Raw genomic sequence first — 13377 nt, forward strand, 5'->3', positions numbered from 1 at the left:
ATTGAGTTGAAGCCTTCATTGTGCCCTGTGCTCATATGGTAGCCACTAAATCTACACAAGGAGGCCATTAGAGTCAGGGCTGAATGGTGGCAAGGAGTGGGCCTTCAGCATAGTGCTCTTCAGCATGTTTAGTTCCGCAGCTGTGATGAGCTTTAATCAGTGTCTCAAGCATAACCTGCTTGGACAATGAAACCTAATACCCTTATCCTAGACAGATATTTATTACCCATACCTGGTATCTTAGAGCTAACAATGACAGAGGAGAGGAAGATGACTGTTGTCTCTCAATGTAAAGTTGATTCTGAATGTATCATTATACCATGTTATAGTGTGAAAGTAACAAAACTAGTCCAGAAATATGTAATAGATACGTTTATATTGGTTAAACTAAGAATTGACATAACATAATTTTGTGGTGTAACAAAGCATCTGACCATCACAGCGTATCACAGTCACTGGGGGGATTCCTGGACTGAATGCTTGAAGTCAATAGGTCCCCAGTACCTTATGCTTCAAGTCAGTAGGTCCCCAGTACCCTATGCTTGAAGTCAATAGGTCCCCAGCACCCTATGCTTGAAGTCAATAGGTCCCCCTTACCCTATGCTTGAAGTCAATAGGTCCCCAGTACCTTATGCTTCAAGTCAGTAGGTCCCCAGTACCCTATGCTTGAAGTCAATAGGTCCTGAGTACCTTATGCTCGAAGTCAATAGGTCACCAGCACCCTATGCTTGAAGTCAATAGGTCCCCAGTACCTTATGCTCGAAGTCAATAGGTCCCCAGTACCCTATGCTTGAAGTCAATAGGTTCCCAGTACCCTATGCTTGAAGTCAGTAAGTCCCCAGTACCCTATGTTTGTTTCTTATGGGATTTCTTGACCAAAAATAGGTCCCAGTACACGTTTCATATCAATCAAAATGGGAATCTGAACCTCACGGAATGCACAAAATGATCATAGGTCCATGTCTATGATGCGTGATCTGCCTGATTGTGAGCCACTGCCAGCATAGATCGTTCATGCTTTTAACTACTGCAAAATATTGCAAATTACACTGCCAAGGATGTATTAAGTACAGGCATGACACAACATTCACTTCAACCATCTCCACCATGTACACACTCATCACACGGCTCCAGCTGCAAGTCTACATCTATGTATCGGTCACTGTGCCCCAGTTCAATGAGATGCAGGAGCTGTGAGCCAAACAGCAGTTAGTCCAATGAGAATAGATACTCAACATGTTAATCATGTTCATGATGGCCCCTTCTTGCTCTCCTACACATGCTACAGGGAAAGGTTATTTGAAATTCTGTTCCTACAACATGTTTAGATGTTCAGAAAGCGTGTTCAGATGAAAGCTTGAATCATGACCTATAACAATTGTTAATGTCGAGGAGATGTATTCATGAATATGTATTGAAGGTTGCATTATTTAATTTCAGAATAAATTTATTTTCATTAAACTTTATATTAAGCATGGTTACATTTTAAACATCAATACAAGTTGTACCCTCAGTACCCTTTGAGATACTTTCTCCAAACAGATCAACCCTTGAACATGTTTACCATGTTTCAACATGTTTGATTAATACAGAGTCATTAACCTAGAAACACCAAGTCAACATTTCAGTTACCATGGTTACTGCCTTCGTAAAAAATCATCACACTCTCAGTGGCTAGGCAATGAAACATATTGAATATTGTTCAGCTTTGACATGCTTGACTTGTCAGTTAAATACTTTCTGTTTATCGTGTTTTTCACAATGATAATAAGAAATGAAACTATGCTGAAATGAATAAATGTTTGTGTATCAGCATGATCAGATCCTCGCTGGTCAGTAATCAGAAACCGTATGTCCCCTGCACCTGTGCACTCCATGGTTGTGTGGAGAGATAACAAATACTGGTTATTTTACTAGTGCTTCAAACACTTACAACAGATAACATCTTTACAAACAAGAGGTGAGGTAAATTGAGTTTCTAAAAATTATTGCACTTATATTGCAACGTGCATGCATGTGTGAGTGTGTGTGTGAGTGAGTGTGTGAGTGTGTGAGTGTGTGTGTGTGTGTGTGTGTGTGTGTGTGTGTGTGTGTGTGTGTGTGTGTGTGTGTGTGTGTGTGTGTGTGTGTGTGTGTGTGTGTGTGTGTGTGTGTGCTTGTACCAGCCCAGACTGATGCCGATTTATAGTGCTAGCCCACTGAGATACCATGCTGCAGTTTAACATGAAAACCCACTCAGACACGGAATAGTGACTCCGAGCCAACCAGTCCTTGTATTAACCCCTTAATGCTGAGCACAAGTCAGGGTAACAACAAGTACCATCTTTTAACGTCTTTTGGTATGACACGGCCGGGGATTGAACCCGAGACCTTCTGCTCTCCATGCGGACTCTCTACCACTAGACCACGGAGGTGGTCTACAAACATGACAAAGAAGAACATGCTGCAAGCTGAACAGTATCCTGACAATTCATTTCTTACTTAACTATGTGAACCAGACCCTCAAAACCAAACTGAGTAGTAACATTTTCTCTCCTAGTCCTTACAAAGATAAAACAGAAAAGCATGATTGCAATGTATAGGATCACATATACCTTATAAATATACAACTAACATAAATCTTAACACTGTCATTGCCAAAACTTCTGACAATGATAATTAAAAGCAAAATAGATTACTTCTTGTTGAGTGGAAAATCCTTAAATAACATTAAAGCAAGGTAATAGTGCAAAAGGCCTTCTGAGACCTTCAAGCTGATACATGTATTTCACGGTTACCATGGTTACAATACCAATACAATTACAAAAAGTAAAATATAATATTAATAATGTGAAGATACATCAATTAGTTCATGAAACATTTGTCTTCAAGCATGTTAAGATCAGTTTTTTTCTGATAAATTTAATAAATAACTTGAACTTGATTTCCCCGTCAAACATGGCCATGAATGAAGTTTCATGCATGCTCTTAGTAATCATGAATAAATAAGGTAAACCTAACAAACAAGAGCTTGCCACTAACGTGGCTATATCTCCCGCCCCTGTTGCAGAATTCATGACATAATTGAATCTAAACAAACCCTAACCTTTTTTAACCGAGGTGGAACTTGTCATGGAAATTGTAAAAAAAAATTGAGTTTGGAACCATGTCCATCTTGTTGCCATGGAAACGTAAAAAATAAAAATACCTAAAATTTCTCAATAGCAAAAGGCACCAGTTCAGCATGTACCTGACAGACCTGCAAAGTTTGATGAAAAAATATTGAACGGTTTATGAGATGCTCCGAAATGAACCCTACCCTCACAGAACCTAAGTCCATCTTGTTGCCATGGAAACGTAAAAAATAAAAATTTCTAAAATTTCTCAATAGCAAAAGGCACCATTTCAGCATGTACCTGACAGACCTATAAAGTTTGATGAAAAAATATTGAACGGTTTATGAGTTGTGCCCCGGAAACGAAACGTGACGGACGGACCATGTTTCTATATCCTAAAAACTACTACCTTCACACTTCTTGTCCCTGAGTGAGTGAGTGAGTGAGTATGGTTTTACGCCGCTTTTAGCAATATTTCAGCAATATCACGGCGACGGACACTAGAAATGGGCTTCACACATTGTACCCATATCGGGAATCGAACCCGGGTCTTCAGCGTGACGAGCGAACGCTTTAACCTCTGGGCTAACCAACCGCCCCCCTTGTCCCTGACAACTAAATACAGACCATTAAAGTTTAAAGTGCGTCCAAATAGTTCATCAACCATTTCCATAAAAAAGAACAAGACCTAATCAATTTAAGCAAATAGACAATCGCAGTGATTGCTAATAACGTGTATGATCAACTGAGGATGTGGTCCATGCATGTATGCATCAGTCAGTGCACATGTGGAAGAGGGGGGACTGTGTGTACGAACTGAAGGACGTCAAGATATATTTATTTTATTTGCTAGTTGTAATCCTGGCAATTTAAGAGTAAACAAACATAGAATATTATTATGTATGCATATACACTTGATAAAAAGAAAAATGATGTTCTTCACTTGCCTAATTTGTATTAGAGATTGTACTGTGTTTGTTTTCTGTTTTAGTGGTATGTCTTTTAAGCTACATGACCAATTGTAAAAACAAACAGAAGTTGGCATATGATGTTTTTTCATTATGATATCTTTCTAATTTGTATATTTATATGATTTAGCTAGTACAATGTGTATGTGAAGAAAAGAAAGAGGCCATTACTTCCGAATAAAGAATCTGAATGTGAAACCCACACCAAATCCCAAATGTCTGTTTGGATAAAGATGCATTTAGCATGTTTCAATAATATTTTCAGCTAGATTAAATTTTAAAATTAAATGTGAAGTTTCTATTGTTGAGTACCCTATTTTCAAACAACACCTATTATCAAACAGCTGTATTTGATATTGATTTGTCGCATTATAGGGAGAGGTGTGATGTCATCAAAGTTGCCGACTTGAGAATGCATGCATTCAGCTTGTCAACATTGAGTACATGTGAAGTACTGCACACATGTCGGAACATTCCATCCTCATTCAAACTTTTGGTGCCCGTGTCATGATGAAAAGGAAGAGTAAAATAGTGTGAACACAATCATGTGACAAATATTCATAATTTGTGAACAGGTTTCAAACTATCAATCACTTTTAGAGTTTAAAAGCCGACCTGCGAGAATTATGTTGAGGACTGTGCGCCAAAACATGTCTCTTCATTCAAGAAAACCCCGCTAAAGTATGAAATCAGGTGTTTGACAATAGGTGACGTCACTCAAGTGCAGCAGTAGTTTACAAACGAGGTAATGGAGGTCACGCCTTTTATCGAGGAGTTTTCTTTCGGAATGTAACTGAATTCTGTTGTTGAAGACATCACCTACTGGTATGAAGCAGAATTTGAATTTTGATTCACTCATCCATCAAAATATCAGCGATGCCATTTTAAACATGTTAACATGGTTAAAGGGGTACTGATCTAAAGCAATTTCCCGGGACTGGTTGTTGCCTTTGTTATTGTTTTTTTACTGTGAGTACCCGAATGATACGCAACGCAACTGAACGTGACAAGAGACTGGGCTACCGTCTGCAAGGACAGCTAAATAAACGTGAAGGCAATATTTGTTTTACTCATTTTTGAACACTGATTGGTTGACTGTGGTCTAAAAAGATTTCGACAAAGGGCGCATGTTAATTAATTTTTTCAGCCTAAACAAACAGATGAAAAGAACGGCGGAGCTCATCGGATGTCGTCATTTGGAAATGTTGTTATAGTTTAATAATAAAAAAAAGTATCCATGCAGTGAACAATGGTGAAAGCATTTTTGGATTTCGGATTGCATCGATAATACGATTGCTACTCCCTTGTTGTACTATCAATGAAAGTGACAAATGCGCTTACGAATTGCGCAGCACAGGTAGCGAATCAGTCTACGTTAGACTCATGGTACTCACAGGAAAAAACAATAACAAAGGCGACAACCAGTCCCGGAGAATTGCTTTAGATCAGTGCCCCTTTATAGCTTTTTTTCAAATTAAATGTCCAGTTTTCATTGACACTTCCCTATTGATTACAAAGTACAAGCATGAAAAGTCCAAGTTTTGCATTTAAGTATTACAAATAGGTTTGGATCTAATGTGAATCATCAAACGCCACTGTTCAAAGGGAAGCAACTCTAGGTACCTGCACATGGATTAACTCGTAAACAATTCAACCGAATAATTGTGAAGTAGGCAACCAGAAGATGCAAGGATCTATTTTGAATAGAAAGCAACAGAAGAAGATAACATAGGGCAAATATATTCCGAAAGATGCAAAGCTTTCGCAATCTATATCAACAAGATATTCGGTTATATTCATAACAGTTTATCATGTGTATAGTTTTAACCAAACGAAAATAACTTGTCTGAACATGCTTCCTGGACGAGGGGGAATGTGAATAAGCAAATACCAGTTAAAAATTGAAAATCTAGGTCCCTTTAATTACATTGCTATTCTACACCTTTGCTTAGATTACAACATTCTTCATTTAGAACAAAATTTAAGAATCAAAACATAGCTGGTGTGTCACAACAGGTCGATGTCAAACGTGCGTTGTCAATCGGCTGATAAGTGGTTTGGGCATAAAGCATACCCAAAATCATAAAGCGCCAATTCCAATCATGAAATATTATCAAAACGTTGCTTACCTACTACAAGATCACAGTCTCCAAATACTTCGCGAATATCTGAGATATGTAATTCGCATTTTTTACGTGCATGTTTATGAAAGTTTCAAAAAGACCACCATGTTGACATCGGAAGTTACTACTGCGCATGTTCGAGTTTAGAGTTATCCCCCTTACTTGGAAATTCCCTAATCTATATAAAAAAACAAAAAAATCAGTCGCACGTGTCGATATTCAGGCTGTCTCGAGTTTTCTCATGTTCTCAGGAGTTGTCATTCGAGACACTCTCTGAGTATAATTAAAAACTTTAAACAGAGGAACAATACCCTGAAAATGTTACTTTATACTCACTTATTCCAAAACCATGTATAGGTGTAATATGTCTAGTGGCAGTTAGCAGTCAATATCTTGTCAGTAGTGGACGGATCACGTCATGTCACTCGATCCTGTCTGTTGAACCAGTCACTGTATTTACCCCTTGGCATTAATAATGATTTGCTTTCTTCTACAGAAAGACCCACTGGAGAACTTAATCAACCAATCACTGATCAAGAAGTTTTATTTAATACACTAAATGCAGCAAATAAGAAATCACCAGGACCAGATGGTGTGGATGCTGAATTTTTAAAAGTTTCTGGGCACCAAACTGTACCTTATCATACCCACCTTTTTAATCATATTTTTGAAAGTGTTAAGATTCCCCAGTTGTTTGGATAAGAGTGTTTTATGTCCTCTCTTCAAGTCTATCGGTGTGAGAAACATAATATTATTAATGAACAAGCTGGTTTTAGGGCTCATTACTCCACTATTCACAACATTGTTTCGTTTAACACAGGCTATATTTAAAAAATACACTGGTAAGAAAAGAGGCAGATTTTACTGTCACTTCATTGAGTTTTCCAAGGCATTTGACACTCTAAGACATGACGTTCTGCTGCGTTCATTGTGGTTTTGGTTTGGTTTGTTGTTTAACGCCGCACTCAGCAATATTCCAGCTAGCTGTATGACGGCGGTCTGTAAATAATCGAGTCTGGACCAGACCATCCAGCGATTTATATCATGAGCATCGAACCGCGCAATTGAGATACGATGACATGCATCAACCAAGTCAGCAGCCTGACCACCCGATCCTGTTAGTCGCCTTTAACGACAAGCATAGTCACCTTTTATGGCAAGCATGGGTTGCTGAAGACCTATTCTTTCCCGGAATCATCACGGGTAGCGTTTATTGTGGGGAGTTGGCATTAAGCGTAAATGTTATATAATCACATCAATATATAATAATTTACCTGCTTGTAATAGAACCTCTAAAGGTATATCTAGTTGCTGAACCCTTTAACATTGACACATGTCAAGGATGTGTTTTAAGTCCACAAACATGTATTACATTTTTAAACAAGTTATGTACTTTTATGGAAAGAGGGATTTGGATTTGCCGTATTAGGCAGGAAATAGAAACCAAGTAGCCTTCACTGCACTTTGTAAGCAGAGATTACATGATAATCTCTTTCAGTCATGGAAATCATCTTTACATGCAAATCATAAGGGTTTGTTATATAACGAGTATAAATCACTTTTAAGTATTGAAATATATTCAAGCATAGGTGACCCTCCACAACATTTGAGAACATTCTATTCTAGATTTAAATGTTGCAATTTCAACTTGCTGTTGCGACTGGCAGATATGAAAAAATAATTTAAAATGAAAGATACTGTATGTCATTCCAGCTTAAAGGCTATATTTCAGCTGAAGAGGAGTTTAACAGTTATATGTATGTCACTCCTACTCTGAATTGAGAAACATACTTTGGTAAATATCCTACAATCAACAATTGTAATTCTATCATGCAGAGTAAGAACATTGATATTATCAGAAATGTCTGTCTATTGCTATATATCACGTAAATATAAAAAAGAAAACCAAAATTTAAATATGATACAAAATGCGCATGCATGATCATGCTTTTGTATGTGTTTTGGTCCGGAGGCCTTATGCTGAATAAAATGTCTGTCTCTCAATCCTTCATGGTCTTGTATACACCACATTCCTCCAATATCACGCACATTGTCAATACTTCACGGTCTTGTATACACCACATAATTCAATACATCACAGTCTTGTATACACCACATTCCTCCAATATCACGCACATAGTCAATACTTCATGGTCCTGTATACACCACATTCCTCCAATATCACACACATTGTCAATCCTTCATGGTCTTGTATACACCACATTCCTCCAATATCACGCACATTGTCAATACTTCATGGTCTTGTATACACCACATTATTCAATACATCACAGTCTTGTATACACCACATTCCTCAATCCTTCATTCTTGTATACTCCACATTTCTCAATCCTTCATGGTCTTGTATACACCACATTCATCCAATATCACGCACATAGTCAATACTTCCTGGTCTTCTATACACCACATTCCTCGAATATCACGCACATAGTCAATACTTCACGGTCTTGTATACACCACATTCCTCCAATATCAAACACATAGTCAATACTTCATGGTCTTGTATACACCACATTCCTCCAATATCACACACATAGTCAATACTTCACGGTCTTTTATACACCACATTCCTCCAATATCACGCACATAGTCAATACTTCACAGTCTTGTATACACCACATTCCTCCAATATCACGCACATAGTCAATACTTCATGGTCTTGTATACACCACATTCCTCCAATATCACACACATAGTCAATACTTCACGGTCCTGTATACACCACATTCCTCCAATATCACACACATAGTCAATACTTCACGGTCTTGTATACACCACATTCCTCCAATATCACACACATAGTCAATACTTCACAGTCTTGTATACACCACATTCCTCCAATATCACGCACATAGTCAATACTTCACGGTCTTGTATACACCACATTCCTCCAATATCACGCACATAGTCAATACTTCATGGTCTTGTATACACCACATTCCTCCAATATCAAACACATAGTCAGTACTTCATGGTCCTGTATACACCACATTCCTCCAATATCACGCACATAGTCAATACTTCCTGGTCTTGTATACACCACATTCCTCCAATATCACGCACATAGTCAATACTTCATGGTCCTGTATACACCACATTCCTCCAATATCACGCACATAGTCAATACTTCACGGTCTTGTATACACCACATTCCTCCAATATCACACACATAGTCAATACTTCATGGTCCTGTATACACCACATTCCTCCAATATCACGCACATAGTCAATACTTCACGGTCTTGTATACACCACATTCCTCCAATATCACACACATAGTCAATACTTCACAGTCTTGTATACAGCAAATTCCTCCAATATCACACCCATAGTCAATACTTCACGGTCTTGTATACACCACTTTCCTCCAATATCACACACATAGTCAATACTTCACAGTCTTGTATACACCACATTCCTCCAATATCACACCCATAGTCAATACTTCACGGTCTTGTATACATCACATTCCTCCAATATCACACACATAGTCAATACTTCACAGTCTTGTATACACCACATTCCTCCAATATCAAACACATAGTCAATACTTCATGGTCCTGTATACACCACATTCCTCCAATATCACGCACATAGTCAATACTTCCTGGTCTTGTATACACCACATTCCTCCAATATCACGCACATAGTCAATACTTCATGGTCCTGTATACACCACATTCCTCCAATATCACGCACATAGTCAATACTTCACGGTCTTGTATACACCACATTCCTCCAATATCACACACATAGTCAATACTTCATGGTCCTGTATACACCACATTCCTCCAATATCACGCACATAGTCAATACTTCACGGTCTTGTATACACCACATTCCTCCAATATCACACACATAGTCAATACTTCACAGTCTTGTATACAGCACATTCCTCCAATATCACACCCATAGTCAATACTTCACGGTCTTGTATACACCACTTTCCTCCAATATCACACACATAGTCAATACTTCACAGTCTTGTATACACCACATTCCTCCAATATCACACCCATAGTCAATACTTCACGGTCTTGTATACATCACATTCCTCCAATATCACACACATAGTCAATACTTCACAGTCTTGTATACACCACATTCCTCTAATATCAAACACATAGTCAATACTTCACAGTCTTGTATACACCACATTCATCCAATATCACACACATAGTCAATACTTCACAGTTTTGTATACACCACATTCCTCCAATATCACACACATAGTCAATACTTCACAGTCTTGTATACACCACATTCCTCCAATATCACACACATAGTCAATACTTCACAGTCTTGTATACACCACATTCCTCCAATATCACACACATAGTCAATACTTCACGGTCTTGTATACACCACATTCCTCCAATATCACACCCATAGTCAATACTTCACAGTCTTGTATACAGCACATTCCTCCAATATCACACACATAGTCAATACTTCACAGTCTTGTATACACCACATTCCTCCAATATCACACACATAGTCAATACTTCACGGTCTTGTATACACCACATTCCTCCAATATCACACACATAGTCAATACTTCACGGTCTTGTATACACCACATTCCTCCAATATCACACACATAGTCAATACTTCACAGTCTTGTATACACCACATTCCTCCAATATCACACACATAGTCAATACTTCACAGTCTTGTATACACCACATTCCTCCAATATCACACACATAGTCAATACTTCACAGTCTTGTATACACCACATTCCTCCAATATCACACCCATAGTCAATACTTCACAGTCTTGTATACACCACATTCCTCCAATATCACACACATAGTCAATACTTCACAGGTTCTGGAGTTGGTAGAGCAGCACAGAGGCCATCAAGCTGGACAACCTCTGTCACTGACAATCGGACAAGTTGGAATGTATTCAGGAGCTATTTCTCCACTGTATTGTTCAGTCTGTTGTCCTCACCTTCCAGATGTTTGTTTTTATGTTTATGTGTTGTATACTATGTTGTGAAGGTCTATATCTGTACCCCTTGTCTGATTATTTGTATAACCGAAGAGAAATTTTAGTGTTGCAATATAGATGACACTGACAAAATGGTGATGACGTTTAAACAACGAGTCTTATTTAAAACGTGTTTAGTTGCTGAGTTCAATTTTAAAGTATGGACACTGGTTAATGTTAAGATTACTCCCGAGGTTATGATCTCAGTTTTAATCCATTTCGTAAAAGAAACATTGTATATATATATTTTTAATACTATATTTTGACTATGGTTATTCTAAGCTTGACTACTATGCCGCTTAAGATGTGTCCCAAATCTTCAGTTTAGTTCAGTTAAGTATTGAACCTTATGTCTAGTACACTTTCCACAGCGGATGTGGTAAACTCGTCCAAGACACTGGTGGTGTAAGGTACCGCATGTCGCTGTGCGGAGATGCGTGCTCTTACGCAACCGGATCCATCAAACGTTTGCTTGAATATTCCGGATGTAATCTTTGATCCGTCAACACCCCAGCCGTGCTCGTTGGGCTGAACGAGGCGGTAAAGGAATCGCGACACTTTGGGGTGTACCAACATTAAGTAGACACACGGGATAACTCTGAAAGTCGTCACAGAACTGCGTTAGGCTACGTAAACTCGTTGCCCAAGTCTACATGATGTTTGGATGCAACGAAGCAGATGTACCTGTCAGACACATTATAATTTTCTAGAATTTTGCAATAGATATGTATGTTCATATACCATGTACATTATACAATTTCTACATGTTATTTCTTGCCAGCTGGACGGAGGCTATCCTGCATGGCCTGATGAATATGTATTGTCTGTGGACTAATGAAAGTTTCCCCATAGTAAATTTATGTTACTTGTTGTTTCCCTGCCTGGCGTTTGGTATTAAGGGAATAAAACAAGGACTGGTCGATTCGGAGTCAGTTTGATGTGTCTGAGTGGGATATCCATGTTAAACTGTGGCATGGTTTCTCAGTGTGTGGACTCTCTCTCTCTCTCTCTCTCTCTCTCTCTCTCTCTCTCTCTCTCGGGGCGGTCGGGTAGTCTAGTGGTTAAAGCGTTCGCTCGTCAAGTTTCGATTCCCGACATGGGTACAATGTGTGAAGCCCATTTCTGGTGTTCCCCGCCGTGATATTGCTGGAATATTGCTAAAAGCGGCGTAAAACCATACTCAGTCAGTCTCTCTCTCTCTCCCTCTCTCTCTCTCTCTCTCTCTCTCTCTCTCTCTCTCTCTCTCTCTCTCTCTCTCGGGGCGGTCGGGTAGTCTAGTGGTTAAAGCGTTCGCTCGTCCGGGTTCGATTCCCGACATGGGTACAATGTGTGAAGCCCATTTCTGGTGTCCCCAGCCGTGATATTGCTGGAATATTGCTAAAAGCGGCGTAAAACCATACTCAGTCTCTCTCTCTCTCTCTCTCTCTCTCTCTCTCTCTCGTTTCGAGTGAAGAATTACTCTGACGACTTATCATCATATGTTCAGTCAAATTCAACTGTATTTACCTCTTCTGTGACGAACTGCATGCCGGGGAAGCTTGGCACTGTATTGTTCGTGACTACGCCTTTGGCTGCATGAAAAAACAAAACGGTTAGTTAATAGTAAAATTTCTTCCTCAGCCACTCCCTGAAGACAAACACGCACCCACGCACGCACGCACGCACACGCAAACGCACACACACATGCGCGCGCATACACGCATGCACTCACGAAAACGCTCAATTATAAACAATCGCACACACTCACACACACGCACACGCACGCGCGCATACATATACACGTCGCTGTTCATGATGAAAAACCGCCTCTGTGGCCTAGTAGAGCGGAAGGTCCGGGTTTGAACCCCGGTCGCGTCATACCAAAAGACGTTAAAAGATGGCACTTGTTGTTACCCTGTCTGGCGCTCGGCATTAAGGGGCTAAAACAAGGACTTGTCGGCTCGGAGTGAGTATACTGTGTCTGAATGGGGTATTCATGTTAAACTGCGGCATGGTATCTCTGTGTGCTAGCACTATAAATCGGCATCAAACCGGCCTGGTACAAGCAGCCACACACACAAACATGCACGTCCCTATATGAGTGCAATAATCGCGACGTTAAACCCCATTTCACATCATATCACCTCACCTTACGTGGAAAATCCTCAACTCGATACTTTAAAGCCCATTTCACAA

At 39.3% G+C, this 13377-nt stretch overlaps 1 protein-coding gene across 3 annotated transcripts in view; it reads right to left on the bottom strand.

The window, feature by feature from the left end:
* Positions 1-6298, bottom strand: part of LOC139467864 (centrosomal protein of 112 kDa-like) — a 50188-nt gene extending 43890 nt beyond the window's left edge. For 2 of the 3 annotated variants that reach the window (XM_071249375.1, XM_071249373.1), the window contains exon 1: positions 6193-6298. The gene's annotated coding sequence lies outside the window, so the exon portion shown is untranslated. The remainder of the gene's footprint in view (positions 1-6192) is intronic. The other variant, XM_071249374.1, reaches the window with a different exon arrangement.
* Positions 6299-13377: the final 7079 nt, after the last annotated feature.

Source organism: Haliotis cracherodii, unplaced genomic scaffold (assembly GCF_022045235.1).
Source record: "Haliotis cracherodii isolate W230 unplaced genomic scaffold, xgHalCrac1.p SCAF_2, whole genome shotgun sequence".
NCBI classification, from domain to species: Eukaryota; Metazoa; Mollusca; class Gastropoda; order Lepetellida; family Haliotidae; genus Haliotis; species Haliotis cracherodii.